The following is a 12640-nucleotide window of genomic DNA, read 5'->3' on the forward strand; positions in this document are numbered from 1 at the left end:
GGTCCCATGGTGTAATGGGCAGCACTCAGGACTTTGAATCCTGGAATCTGAGTTCAAATCTCGGTGGGACCTCTTGGAGATATGTTGCTTTGCTACAAAGCCCTGGAGCTCAATGTGTTTGGCTACCTTCTCTCAGGGTCATCTAGAGTGAGGTTTTTCTCTCCTGCTGGGTGACTGATGCCCACTGGTGATAGGTCTCTGGTCTGTCTGGTTCAATGGGCGGCTATCGGTTGGGGGTCCCAGAACTTAACAGTCTGGCTAGAGATTCCTGTGGATTGACCATATGGTTGTTTCTCACTGCTTCACCTGATGTCCATAACTTTGGTCCCTGTACCTGCAGCTGCCACACTCTTCCTCTTGCCCACATGGCATTTAAAGGAAGGAGGGCCAGGGCCAGGCTTCACAGTCAGGGCTAGGCAGGAGGGAGGCAGAGTCCCAGGCGGGAGCACAACACACCTCTCCTCCTCTGGGCACCTGGGGTGTTGTTCCCCCCTGTTCAGGCCCCCCTGGGGCCCTGCGCTTCACACAGCTCTCCCTGATTTCAGCTGTTAGTGAGGGAGCCTCACTGCTAGCGCAGACTGGGCAGTTTGTTGCATGAGAGACGCTGTCCCAAAGCAGGACTAATGCTTAGAGCTGGTTATCAGTGATTTCAGATCTGTTGGTCTGCAGCAAGACTCTCCATTGAGTCTTAACCAGCTCTGTTATTACACAGGGAAGAACAAAAGGGTCAAATGGGGCCTGGAAGCCTTAAGAAGAATCCACCCCACCGAGTACAACACTTGTCGCTATCCGCTCTCAGCCCCACTGAGAATGTTTTGGGGTCACTCCTTGCCTGTATCAACCTAGGGGTCTCGGAGAATGATAATTAATAGGTGCTCCAGTGGTGCAATTGGTTAGCGCACAGTACTTATAGGGCAGTGCTGAGAGGCGTTATGCTGAGGTTGTGAGTTCAAACCTCACCTGGAGCACTGGTTTTCATTAACCAAGTAGTGTCACCCCCTCATTTGGCCTGTGGAATGTAGAATTCCAGCCCTGGGGACCCTCAGGAGGGGGCTAATAAATAAATGCCCCTTCACTTATTACCTCCTCTCCAGGTGAGAATCTACCATCCTTTCTCCCCCCAGACCCTATGCCAGGATCCCTCAAGCAGAGCCTGGAGTCCTGCCCCTGGCGTCTGTACTATTGACAAACACTAAGTGACAGGGACAAAACACTCAAATCCCGCCTGGTGCGGGGAGCCAGGTTTGCTCTTCAAATTCTGTCGTTGGTACATTTCCAGGCCTGGGAATGTCCCACAACAGCATTTAATGGGAAGCTGCCTGCAGAACAGTGACACTGCACAGAGCTCCTGTGGAGGAGGGGTGGGAATTAGTAACATTTTGAGGATAGTTTGGGAAATGAGCCTTTGCTGACAAGGTTTGTCTCTGTTCATATTTCACCTTCAGGTGTTATGTTGAGGGATCTTTAATATATTTTTGGGAGGTTAATAACTATCTCCTCAACTTTATTTACTCAACTTAAAAATTGGTGTCACTTGATTTTTGCATCTCCCTGTGAAAATACAACTGACACATGTGGCTTTCTACAGGGGGTCATGATGTTAAAGTTAAGGAATTCAGTCTCTGTACTTCTGGGGGGGGGGTTGCTTTTTTACAGCTGCCTCACGGCCAGGCACACCGGGCTGTTAGCTGCATGCACGATCCTTGCCAGGGGCCCCTGCTGAACCCTGGGTGGCTGCACTGCAGTGCTGGGGTGACTCTGCAGGTGGAGAAGCTGCTGTGGAGCAATGTAGAGCAGGTGCAGGAAGGAGACGGGGTCACTATTCACATTCTGAACTGCACAGTTTTCCAAATTTGGGACTAGATTCATAGATTCATAGACTTAAGGTCAGAAGGGACCATTATGATCATCTAGTCTGACCTCCTGCACAATACAGGCCACAGAATCTCACTCACCCACTCCTGTAACAAACCCCTGACCTATGTCTGAGTTATTGAAGTCCTCAAATTGTGGCTTAAAGCCCTCAAGGTGCAGGGAATCCTCCAGCAAGTGACCCGAGCCCCATGCCGCAGAGGAAGTCGAATGTCCGAGAACAATTCAAGGGGAAGGTGAACGCAGAGCAATGACACTGGAGATGCCCAGACCTCCAATAGGGGCAATGTGGAAAATAATAATGGGAAGATCATTTGTGAAATTAGTCGTCACTGACAAGATTTGTCTCTGTTCCTATTTCACGCTATGGTGTTAGTTAGAGGAATCAGTACAGATTTTTACTATATCAATTAAACACTTAATTTTATTTAATCAAGCCAAAAACTTAGTATCACTTATTTTTTCTCTGTCCTAGCAAGAATGAATTGAATTTTGTGACTTTCTGGAAAGTGCAGTGAGATTAAATGTGGGAAATTCAGTCTCTGTGTTTGTGAGCTGATGTTTTCCTCTCACAGGTCAGTGCCTGCATTGAAATACCCAGAGGGATCTAAGGGCTGGTGTATTCTGGGCACTGAACCGGCAAAGTGATGTCTCCCAGGGTGTGACCCCCCCCCCAAACCCATATAGTTAAGGTGACCTAAGCCCGGGTTAGATAGTGCTAAAGAAAAGGAAGAATTGTTCTGTCCATGCAGCTATTACAGGGATGGGAAAATCCCTCCACTCACTGTCTACTCCAAAGTGCTATAGCAGTGCCACAGCAGCGTTTTAAGCGTAGATAGAGTGAAAGTAGATTTATCTCCAGTTTGCACTATGGATGCTCAGGCACTAAGACTGCAATAATAACAACAACAGCGCAGCGCTTGCGTAGTTGGCAGGATTTGAACCTGCGCAGGGAGACCCCAATGGATTTCTAGTCCATCGCCTTAACCACTCAGCCACAACTACCTGATGCGCATCCATTTCACTGCATGATGATTTTGTTCTCACTGAATTGTCACTTCAAATTGTTTGCTCAGACCAGCTTCCCCAGCACACTCACGGCTGCGCATCAGTGTAAGTGTGTCCTTGGCTGAACAGCGAGAATTCCTGCCCATTTCCTTTCCGGCTGGAGCAGCATGAGAGTGTGTTTGTGTGAACGACATTGCTGTAGATTGTTGTTCATTCCCCACTCTGACAATTCAGACAGTCCCTTTCCTAGTCAAATCTCCAGCACATCGTTCCAATAGCAGGGGGCAGGATTTCTCTGGGGCACTGAAATTTTTCAGAGGGCTGGTGCGTGAACTCAGCCTTGCATTCTATCCCTGATGTTTCATGGACTAACAACAGCAGCAGAAAGAAAAAGCGGAGCCAATATCTCCCTGGCAGGAATGCAGGTGCCATGACCCCTCTGTCTGACTGTCGCCATTGCAGGAAAAAAAGGTTCACTGGCATCGAATGCCCTGGCTCAGACCAGAGACACAGGGAGGTTTTGCTGTTCATGGATCTGTGCAAAGGAAATTTTGTCTCTGTGTGAAACTGAGGTCAGAAATGAAACGTCCACATGGTGGCCCAATGCTCTAGGGAATGTGGGTGAAGGACTCGGGCTGAGAAATGATTTAACAGGGGTTTGTATTTATTGTCCTGATTAAAATCTATGGCTAAAAGGCAGCCACTGTTTTTAGTACATGTACCTGTGTAGGGACACCCCAGTGGGTGTCAAGTCCATTGTCTTCACCAGGGGCAGTCGATTATTTTAGCAAAGTACAAATTTCTTGGTCAAGGCCTGGACTCCACAGAAAACAATACACTGCTGATAAGAAGAAGTACATCAAAAGATTTTGCAGGCACCGTGGGCATAACTATGATGTGTCGTGTTTCACTCTTTATACCTGGCGCCACCTCCTTTCCCTTTAGCCTTGTAGTTGACCAAGGGCAAAGCTGAACATCTCCTCAGACACCAGGGAGCGTTTATGTCCATTCCTGCGAGCTACACAGGGGTTTGATGTTGCTGCTTTCAACCCTCTGGCTCTGCCGGGATAAGGAACAATTCAGGCTGTCACTGAACTGAAGGAGGAAGATCAGTTTTTGACAGGCAGAGGGACACCTCCTCTTAAAGGTGTTTGTCTGGCTGGCAGCCCTGGTTCCCAGGTCTCGCCCGTGGGGCTCCAGCAGTTTTGGGACCGGGTCACTCCCTTGGCCCCACCTGCTGCCCCCCAGGTGCTCCCCCCCAGGGGCCCCAGCAGTGCAGCGGAGCTGAGCAGCATCTGCCTGCTCACTCCAGAGGCTGCCGGCCCTCCCAGAGTCTGCACACCTTCCTTCCCCACCCTCCAGCCCCAAACTCCCTCCCAGAGCCTGCACCCCCACCCTCCTCCTGTTCCCTGCCCTGCCCCAGCCCAGAGCCTGCACCCGGCACCCAAACTCCCAGAGCCATAACAAGGAATTTTTGTGCCCGAGGCAAGGGCCGGCTCCAGGCTCTTTGGCCGCAGGTCCCTGAGTCCCTGTCGGAGGGAAGGACCTGCCGCTGAATTGCCGTTGAAGAAGCAGCAGCGGTAGAGCTGCCGCCGAAGCGCCGCTGATCGGGGTAGAGCTGCGCCCCTCCACTTTCCGCGCCCGAGGCAAGTGCCTCACTCGCCTCGCCCATGGTACAGCGCTGCCAACTCCATCCCACAGTCTGCACCCCAGAACCCCTCCCCCACCCAAACTCCCTCCCAGAGACCAGCCTCTCACCCCTTCTGCACCCAAACTCCCCCCAGAGCCTGCACCCCTCCTGCACCCCAATCCCCAGCCCAGGGCCTGCACCCCAGACCTCCTCCCCCCACCCAAACTCCCTTCCAGAGACCAGCCTCTCACCCCTTCTGCACCCAAACTCCCCCCAGAGCCTGCACCCCTCCTGCAACCCAGTCCCCAACCCAGGGCCTGCACCCTAGACCTCCTCCCCCCTCCCAAACTCCCTCCCAGAGCCTTAGGCAGCTGAGAGGCAGAGTTTTGGGGGGCGGGTTCTGGGCAGTATGAGTGACATTATTGGCCACTGGGAGGACTGGAGGATTGGCACCGGCCCTAAGGTAAATGGAGGTTGAGACCCTGCTTTAAGGGATTGGAGCAATGCTGGAGAGACTGACGGGCAGGGAGCTGGGGAGCCGTGTGTGCCCCAAGGAGAGTTGTTGTTGTGCTCTGGTGACACAGAGTGGGGGTGGGGATTTTGTAAGCTGTGGTGTTTGTATAGAGAGAAAGTTTACTAACCCCCAGGGTAAAAACTGGTCCTGCTCTGGGCTATGCATGAAACTCCTTGTTGTGAGTATAGATCAGCGGCTGAATGTTTCCCTGCATGATAATGGGTTCCTAATGCCCTCCCTGGTCCGAGCTCCAGCACCTTCTGTACTCGTACCGTGAATGTGAAGAACAAGACTCCAACCCCATCGTTCTTCAATGGCCGAGGACCAGAGAGATGGGCCCTTCCACCAATCACCCTCTGCCCATCATCCTATCCCAGTCCTGACCTCCAGATTCACAGCTCTGCTGGTGCCCCTCACTCCCGACCCGCAGCCCTCTGGGCTTCCCCCAGCTCTGCTGGTGCCCCTCACTCCCGACCTGCAGCCCCCTGGGCTTCCCCCAGCTCTGCTGGTGCCCGTCACTCCCGACCCACAGGCCCTGCCATCCCAGTCCCGACCTCCAGACTCAAAGCTCTGCTGGTGCCCCTCACTCCTGACCTGCAGCCCCCTGGGTTCCCCCCAGCTCTAGCGGTGCCCCTCACTACCAACCCGCAGCTCCCTGGGCTCCCTGCTGAGCTCCCCAGTCACTGTGCTGCTGGTGCCCCTCACTCCTGACCGGCAGCCCCTGATATCCCAATCCTGACCTCCAGACTCACAGCTCTGCTGGTGCCCCTCACTCCCGACCCGCAGCCCCCTGGGCTTCCCCTAGATCTATCGGTGCCCCTCACTGCCAAACTGCAGCCCCCTGGGCTCCCGCTGAGCTCTGCAGTCACTGAGCTGCTGGTGCCCCTCACTCCTGACCTGCAGCCCCTGTTATCCCAGTCTGGCTAATTATCTAGTGGAACAAGCTCCGCAAGGGACGTGGTTAATTCCCCATCACTGCCGTGTGTAAATCAAGACCGCAGCTCTTGCTGCAAGACACCTGGTGTGGGGGTGTCCCTGTTCCCCCTTCAGAACCTCTGGCACATGGTGCTTCCCTCCTCCCAGTTCAAGATCCCCATCATGTGGGTGCTCCCATCCAGGATCTCTGGGGTGTGTCTCTGTCCCCCACGCCATGAACTAGCTCCAGTGTGTGGTTTCCCCTGCCTGCCCCCATCCGGGATCTGTGGGTGTCTCTGTTCCCCTTTTCAAGATCTGTGTTGCTTGGGTGCGTCCCTTCCCCCAAGTCAGAATCCCCAGCGTGTGGGTGCTCCCATTGGGCTGACCTGGCTCCCCTCTCTCTAGGAGGACTGGGGACCCCAAACTTCCCAAAAACCATCATAGCGAGGCCAACCTGAGCACAGACACCTGCTCAGCACCCCGGGGTGCAGCCCTGAACTCCGGCAATCAGCTACGCTCAGCTGCCCACCCAACAAGCGTTACATGCAGGAGCCTTCGTGCCCCGCGTGTTCAGCTCCCTCCCAGCGCCAGCTTTAAACTCCGCTGCTCAGTTCTAAGCGTTGGCCACACGGGGGCAGCCTGGAGCTCAGCCAACGCCTCCCGTTGCTGGTTGAGTTTCCCGCTCCTCGTGGCAGGTTCACACCCCGCAGGCAGATCTCTGAACCGGAGCCGAACCGTTCCCCAAATCCAGCGCTTTAGCAGCAGCTTTGCTAGGAAAGCGCTGACGTCCCCAAGTAAAGTAAGAGCCAGAGCGCTGTGTCCAGGATATTCTATTGGGCCCCTCACCGTGGTGTCTGTCAGGCGCAAGGAGAAACCAGGGAAATGTTTTCATGGCGTTTAAGGGCAGAAGGGGCCATTAGCTCAGCTAGTCTGACCCCCGAATAACACAGAATTACACCATGACACGTATTGATCCCACAGACCTTAGATAGATCAAAGCGTTTCAGCCTCAGGAAGGAGGCTAAACTGGGTACCAGAGGCAGCGAACAAGGGGCCCCCAAGGCAATGGCAGGGAACTGACGAGGTGAAATATGCCCAGATGATCCCAGCAGGCGACCCACCCCCATGCCACAGATGTGGGAGTCCCTGTTCCTCCTGCCCTTAAGAATCTCTGGTGATAAGTGGGTCCCCCCCGTTCCCCAGATAAGAATCCTCCATGTGGTTTCCCTGGCTTCACCTCCAGATAAGAATATTGTGTGGAGGGAGTGGGAGGAAGGTTGTCTGGCAGATATGTAAAGGGGGACTGTGTCTCCCTTTCTGGCCCAGGCTCCTGGGAGGAAGTGATCTCCGTGTGTCTGGCTGTCTCCATTCCTCCCACCCATAAGAATCCCTGGTGTGTGGGTGCACCCTAGACCATTACGGATCTCTGGGGGTGGGTGTCTCTCTCCCCCTAGTCAGGATCTCTGGGACGTGCCTGTATAAAAGGAGACTTTGACTCAACCAGGCTGGGCTGCCAGCGTGGAACAGACCAGGTCCTTCTGTGGAGGGTTTATGCCTCCAAGGACGTGATCTCAGTGTGTGTGGGTGTCCCTGTCCCTTCAACCCTTAACAATCCCTGGTGCGTGGGTGCGCTGGGCCCCATTATAATACCCTCTGTCTTACCCCCCATGAGGGATCCATTTGATGTGGGTGTTCTCCACACTACCGGGGGTGTCTGGTTCCCCTGTCCCTCCTGGTTAATAGTGGAGTGTGTGGGTGTCCCCCCAGCCCGTTACGGATCCGTGTTGTGCGGATGCCCCCGTTCTTCTCATTAAAAATGGTGCAATGGAGCATAAGGGTGTGTCCCCCACCCCATGAACTAGCTCCCGTGTGTGGTTCCCCTACCCCCATCCAGGCTCTGTGGTGTGTGGGTGTCGCTGTTCCTCTTTTCAAGATCCTTGTTGCAGGGGGGGCATCCCTCCCCCCAAGTCAGAATCCCCAGCATGTGGGTGCTCCCATCCCCCCAGCCAGGCTCTGCGTGGGGGGGTGTCTAAAAGGAGACCATGTCTCACCGAGGCTACGCTGCAGGGGTTACTCACAGGGACAACCCCACTACTGATCAGCATGGGAGTTTTGACCTGCTCCATTTCTGACCTGGGTCAGTTCACCCCTCCTTGGGCAACCTGGGGACCCCAAGCTTCCCTGGGATCACCATAGTGATGCTGAACTTAGTGTGGACACCTGATCGGCACAACCCCCTGCAGCCCAGAACTCCTGAGTTCAAGCGATCCGCCGGTCTCAGCCTCCCCAGGAGCTGGGATCACAGGCACCAGCCACAGGGCCCGGCTTGTTTCTCAGCCTGGCAGCTGGAGCTTTAAACTCTGCTTGTGAGCTCTGTGCCTTGGCCAGACAGGGACAGCCTGGAACTGGGAAATGCTCCTGCTTCCCCCGCCCCCCTCTCATGTCGAGCTGCAGGCGCCGCTGTCCTCCCAGGTAAGATCCCGGATGTTTCGGTGCCCCCATCCCCCGTCCAGGTGTCCGGGTACCTCTGCCCCCCATACAGAATCCTGGGTGTGTGGGTGTCCGTCCCTCTGCAGAGGATCCCGGAGTGTGGATGCCCTTGTCCCCCGCTACAAGATCCTGGGTGTGTGGGTGCCACTCTCCCTCCCAGTAGATCTCTGGTGGGTGGGTCCCCAGGGTGTGAGTGCTCCCATCCCCCGATACAGGCTGGGGGGGGTAAAACTGGCTCTCCCTGTCCTGCCCAGGCGGTGCTACAGCAGCTGTTCACAGGGGCAGCAACCCCACTGTCACCCTGCAACTGTAACCTGCTCCAGGGGTGACCTGCTTCCCCCTCCTTTGGGAGCCCGGGGACCCCAAACTTCCCAGAGTCACCTGATCGATGCTGAGCTGAGCTGTCCCTTGTGCAAAGCAGGGGGCCAAATTCCATGGAAACAATGGATAAGCAGGGGGCCATGGGCACATCCAGCCCTGGCCATGAGATGTTCCCTCCCCTTTTCTTTATGCCCCTGTTGTTATTTCATGGATTGTCTGGGATGGGGGAAAACTGAGTTCACTCCAGGTGGAGGGGGGAAGAACCCTGAAAATCTTAGGCCCCAACTCCTGCTACGAGGATCACTGAGGTGCTGGGAATCTGCATGGGAAAGGGACGGTGTGAATTGTCAAGGTGGGGAATGAATATCAATCTACAACAAGAGCCACCTCATTAATCACTGACACAGGCTAATCCTGCTGCTGATAGAAGGGAAACTGGGAGTGATTCTTTGCTGTTCAGCCATGGAAACTGTGACCCAATTGCACCGCAGTGAATGTGCTGGGGAAAGCTGGACTTTACAGGCAGGTGGAAAGAGCAGACCCTAGAAACACCTGGAGCTCCCCACAGCACTTCTGCCACCGGGGTCAGGTGTTGAGCGACTCACAGCGCCCCTCCCCTCCCATTACATTCCAGGAGGGGGTGGCAGCACCCCCCACCCAATGCAGGGGAGAGGGCTGAGTGTATCTCTGCACCCTGAGTCCAGGGCACCCATTCTCTCTGCCCCACACATCGAATCTGGCCCTGCAGCAGAGTGACCCCTAAGAACCAGCAACTTCCAGGACAGCAGATTTGGCCTCAGAGCAGGGAATGTGTCCCTCATGCTGCTTTTAGGCCACTAGGTGCTCTGGAAACAGGAGGGCTCTGAGTGTAACCTATAGCACAAATGGCCCATCTGGGGATGTAGCTTAGTTGTAGAGCACATGCTTTGCATGTATGAGGTCCTGGGTTCAATCCTAGCATCTCCAGGTTCTTTTCACCCTGCTGCTTTGCTCCTGCCCTGCAGGAGTTTCAATCCTGCTCAGTGAGGGGCTAGTGCCAATTGCATGGAAGGTCTGGGGGGGGGTTCTGCTCCTAAGTCTCCTCTGCACATTTAAGATTCCTACCTGCTGTGCTGCTTGGGACAAGGGTAGATGAGAAGGGAGAATCCTCCAGCACTGGAGGGAAAGGTCCCATCTGCACAGACTGAGAGGCAAAGGCTAGACTTATTTCTAGTCTGGGCCCAATCTTTTCACCTGGTATAGCCCTTGTTCCAGCTCAGGTGGTAGCTAGGGGATGTCTCATGACTGCAGCATGTTTGTTCAGTTCCACCCTCTTATAGAGCTTTGGTACAAGGCAGGAATCTTTTGTCTCTCTCCTGGGGAAAAGCCCCAGGTTTAAGATGGATTCCTGTACCAGGTGACATGGTCACATGTCCTGTGAGACCCCCAAGCCTTCATTCTTCCTGGCCTGACTCACAGATGGTGCAGGACAGAGCCATCTCCAGTCAATTGTCCTGGTTAATGGGAGCCATCAAGAGTCCAAACCACTGTTAATGGCCCACACTTTGCATCATTACAACAAGACCTCAGAGTTATAGTTCATATTTCTAATTTCAGATCCAAGAATGATTGGTTCATACAATAGGATGAACACACACAGTAGATTATAAGCTTTGTAATGATACCTCACAAGAGACCTTTTGCATGAAGCATAGTCCAGTCACTTTATATTCACACTCATTAGCATATTTTCATAAAATCCTATGGAGTGCAACATCACAGCAGGGAAAGGGTTTTACTGCGGCACCTGGGAGCAGTTGAGTTGCATGTTCAGGCTGTGGTATGAGTTCCTTCACGTTTCTCGTAAGCACACAGGGACCTTCGGGTGCTCTCGATACAGGAATGGCCCAGATATGATAAAGTGATGGGAATTGCATTTTCCTTTTTTATTTCTGTATTTCCAATGACATTTCTGTTTGTGATTTCGTTTTGCTTTGTATAACTGTGTTTTCTCCTGGATTTGATATTTAACTAAAAAAAGAATAAGGCCTCAAGGCACCACATGAAGGAGCAGGCTGGGGCTAGGACAGCTAAGAGAGCAAGAGTAGCAGGTTTCCTGGCCTCATTTTTCTTGACTAGTTTCTCTTCTACACAAAATTTGCCTTTTTTAAAATGTGAGCCTGGCTAGCTCAGTTGGTAGAGCATTAGACTTTTAATCTGAGGGTCCAGGGTTCAAGTCCCTGATTAGACAAAGAAACACTTTCCTCCTGTGACTTCCCCAAAGAATTTCAGAAGGACTCTTCTTGACTTTAGTTTTTCCTTTTCAGGACATGGCCTTTCCCAGGAAGGGCCCTTTACTGCCTGGGACTGAAGGTGCTACTGCCTCACCTATCCACTGGCCTCACAGTCTGGAGGAAGAAAGGCCTCTGGGCCTGCAGCAAAGTCCGTGCGCTGACTTTTTGAGCAAATGCAGGGCTGGCCAGACAGGCATGTTCCCACTGAGTCCTCCCTGCCAGAAAAAATTGTCCCCACAGACAGGGGCGGCTCCAAGCCCCAGCACACCAAGCACATGCTTCGGACAGCAAGCCGCAGGGGGTGCTCTGCCGGTCGCCATGAGGGTGGCAGGCAGGCTGCCTTCGGCAGCGTGCCTGCGAAGGGTCGGCTGGTCCTGCGACTTCGGCAGACCTCCCGCAGGCAAGCCGCCAAAGGCAACCTGCCTGCCGTGCTTGGGGCGGCAAAATGCCTAGAGCCGCCCCTGCCCACAGAGTCCTCCCTGCTGGAAGTCTACAGTAATCAACAGGTGCTCTGCTGGTCCCATGGTGTAAGGGCAGCACTCAGGACTTTAAATCCTGCAATCTGAGGTGAAGTCTCAGTGGAATCTGAGAACAATTCCTGTGCCACAAACCCTGCTGGGTCTTCCAAGGCTCTGTCTTGCTTTCTCAAAGGCCATGAAAGCCACTACAAAAGGGTTTTTTTCTCCTGCTGATAATAGCTCACCTTAACTGATCACTCTCGTTATAGTGTGTATGGCAACACCCAATTTTTCATGTTCTGTGTGTAATATATATATATATATATATATATAGATATATAGATATAGATATATATATATCTTTCTGCTGTATTTTCCACTGCATGCATCCAATGAATTTGGTTTTAGCCCAGGAAAGCTTATGCTCAAATAAATTTGTTAGTTTCTAAGGTGCCACAAGTACTCCTTGTTCTTTTTGCAGATAAATTAATGGAGGTTAAGTCCATGAATGGCTATTAGCCAGGATGGGTAAGGAATGGTGTCCCTAGCCTTTGTTTGTCACAGGCTGAAGATGGATGGCAGGAGAGAGATGACTTGATCATTACCTGTTAGGTTCACTCTGTATGGGGCACCTGGCATTGGCCGCTGTTAGCAGATAGGATGCGGGGTTGGATGGACCTTTGGTCTGACCCAGTATGGCCGTTCTTATGTCCTTATGAAGGAAGGGGAAGAGCCCTGCAACAATGTTTCTGTAGTGTAGTGGTTATCACGTTTGCCTAATGCACAAAAGGTCTTTGGTTTAAAACCAGGCAGAAACATGCTGGCTTACTTTTTCCAGCTCCTCCTGGCCTGTCCCTGCTGTTGTAGGAGCAGCAGTGATTTCTATGCTCAGAAGGTCTGTTATACTTCCCCTGCTCCCACTTTTGTCTCCTCTCCCTCTCTGAATGCCTGTGAAGTGGCTTTTCCCCTCCCGCTCCCCCCTGGGATGCTGGTGGGATGAATGGGCTGGTTGAAGAGCAGAAGAGCTCTAAGGTAGACAAGGTGTCTGGGATGCTAATTAGGCAGCGATCACACACCCAGAGCATGGACACTGCCCAAGGTGGAGTGTGACCAACCAGATGCAGCCAAGTCATCTCTAGTCGCAGGCCATGAGGTGCAG

At 53.3% G+C, this 12640-nt stretch overlaps 4 non-coding genes across 4 annotated transcripts; 3 read left to right on the forward strand and 1 right to left on the reverse strand.

The window, feature by feature from the left end:
- TRNAQ-UUG lies at positions 1-72 on the forward strand. The gene has a single exon. It is a non-coding gene; the product is annotated as a tRNA-Gln (tRNA).
- Positions 73-874: 802 nt separating this feature from the next.
- TRNAI-UAU lies at positions 875-968 on the forward strand. Its single transcript has 2 exons — positions 875-912; positions 933-968. It is a non-coding gene; the product is annotated as a tRNA-Ile (tRNA).
- A 1827-nt stretch (positions 969-2795) lies between these two features.
- On the reverse strand, positions 2796-2877 carry TRNAS-AGA. The gene has a single exon. It is a non-coding gene; the product is annotated as a tRNA-Ser (tRNA).
- An 8030-nt stretch (positions 2878-10907) lies between these two features.
- TRNAK-UUU lies at positions 10908-10980 on the forward strand. Its single transcript has one exon. It is a non-coding gene; the product is annotated as a tRNA-Lys (tRNA).
- Positions 10981-12640: the final 1660 nt, after the last annotated feature.

The sequence above is a fragment of the Mauremys reevesii genome, linkage group 12 (assembly GCF_016161935.1).
Source record: "Mauremys reevesii isolate NIE-2019 linkage group 12, ASM1616193v1, whole genome shotgun sequence".
NCBI lineage: Eukaryota > Metazoa > Chordata > Testudines > Geoemydidae > Mauremys > Mauremys reevesii.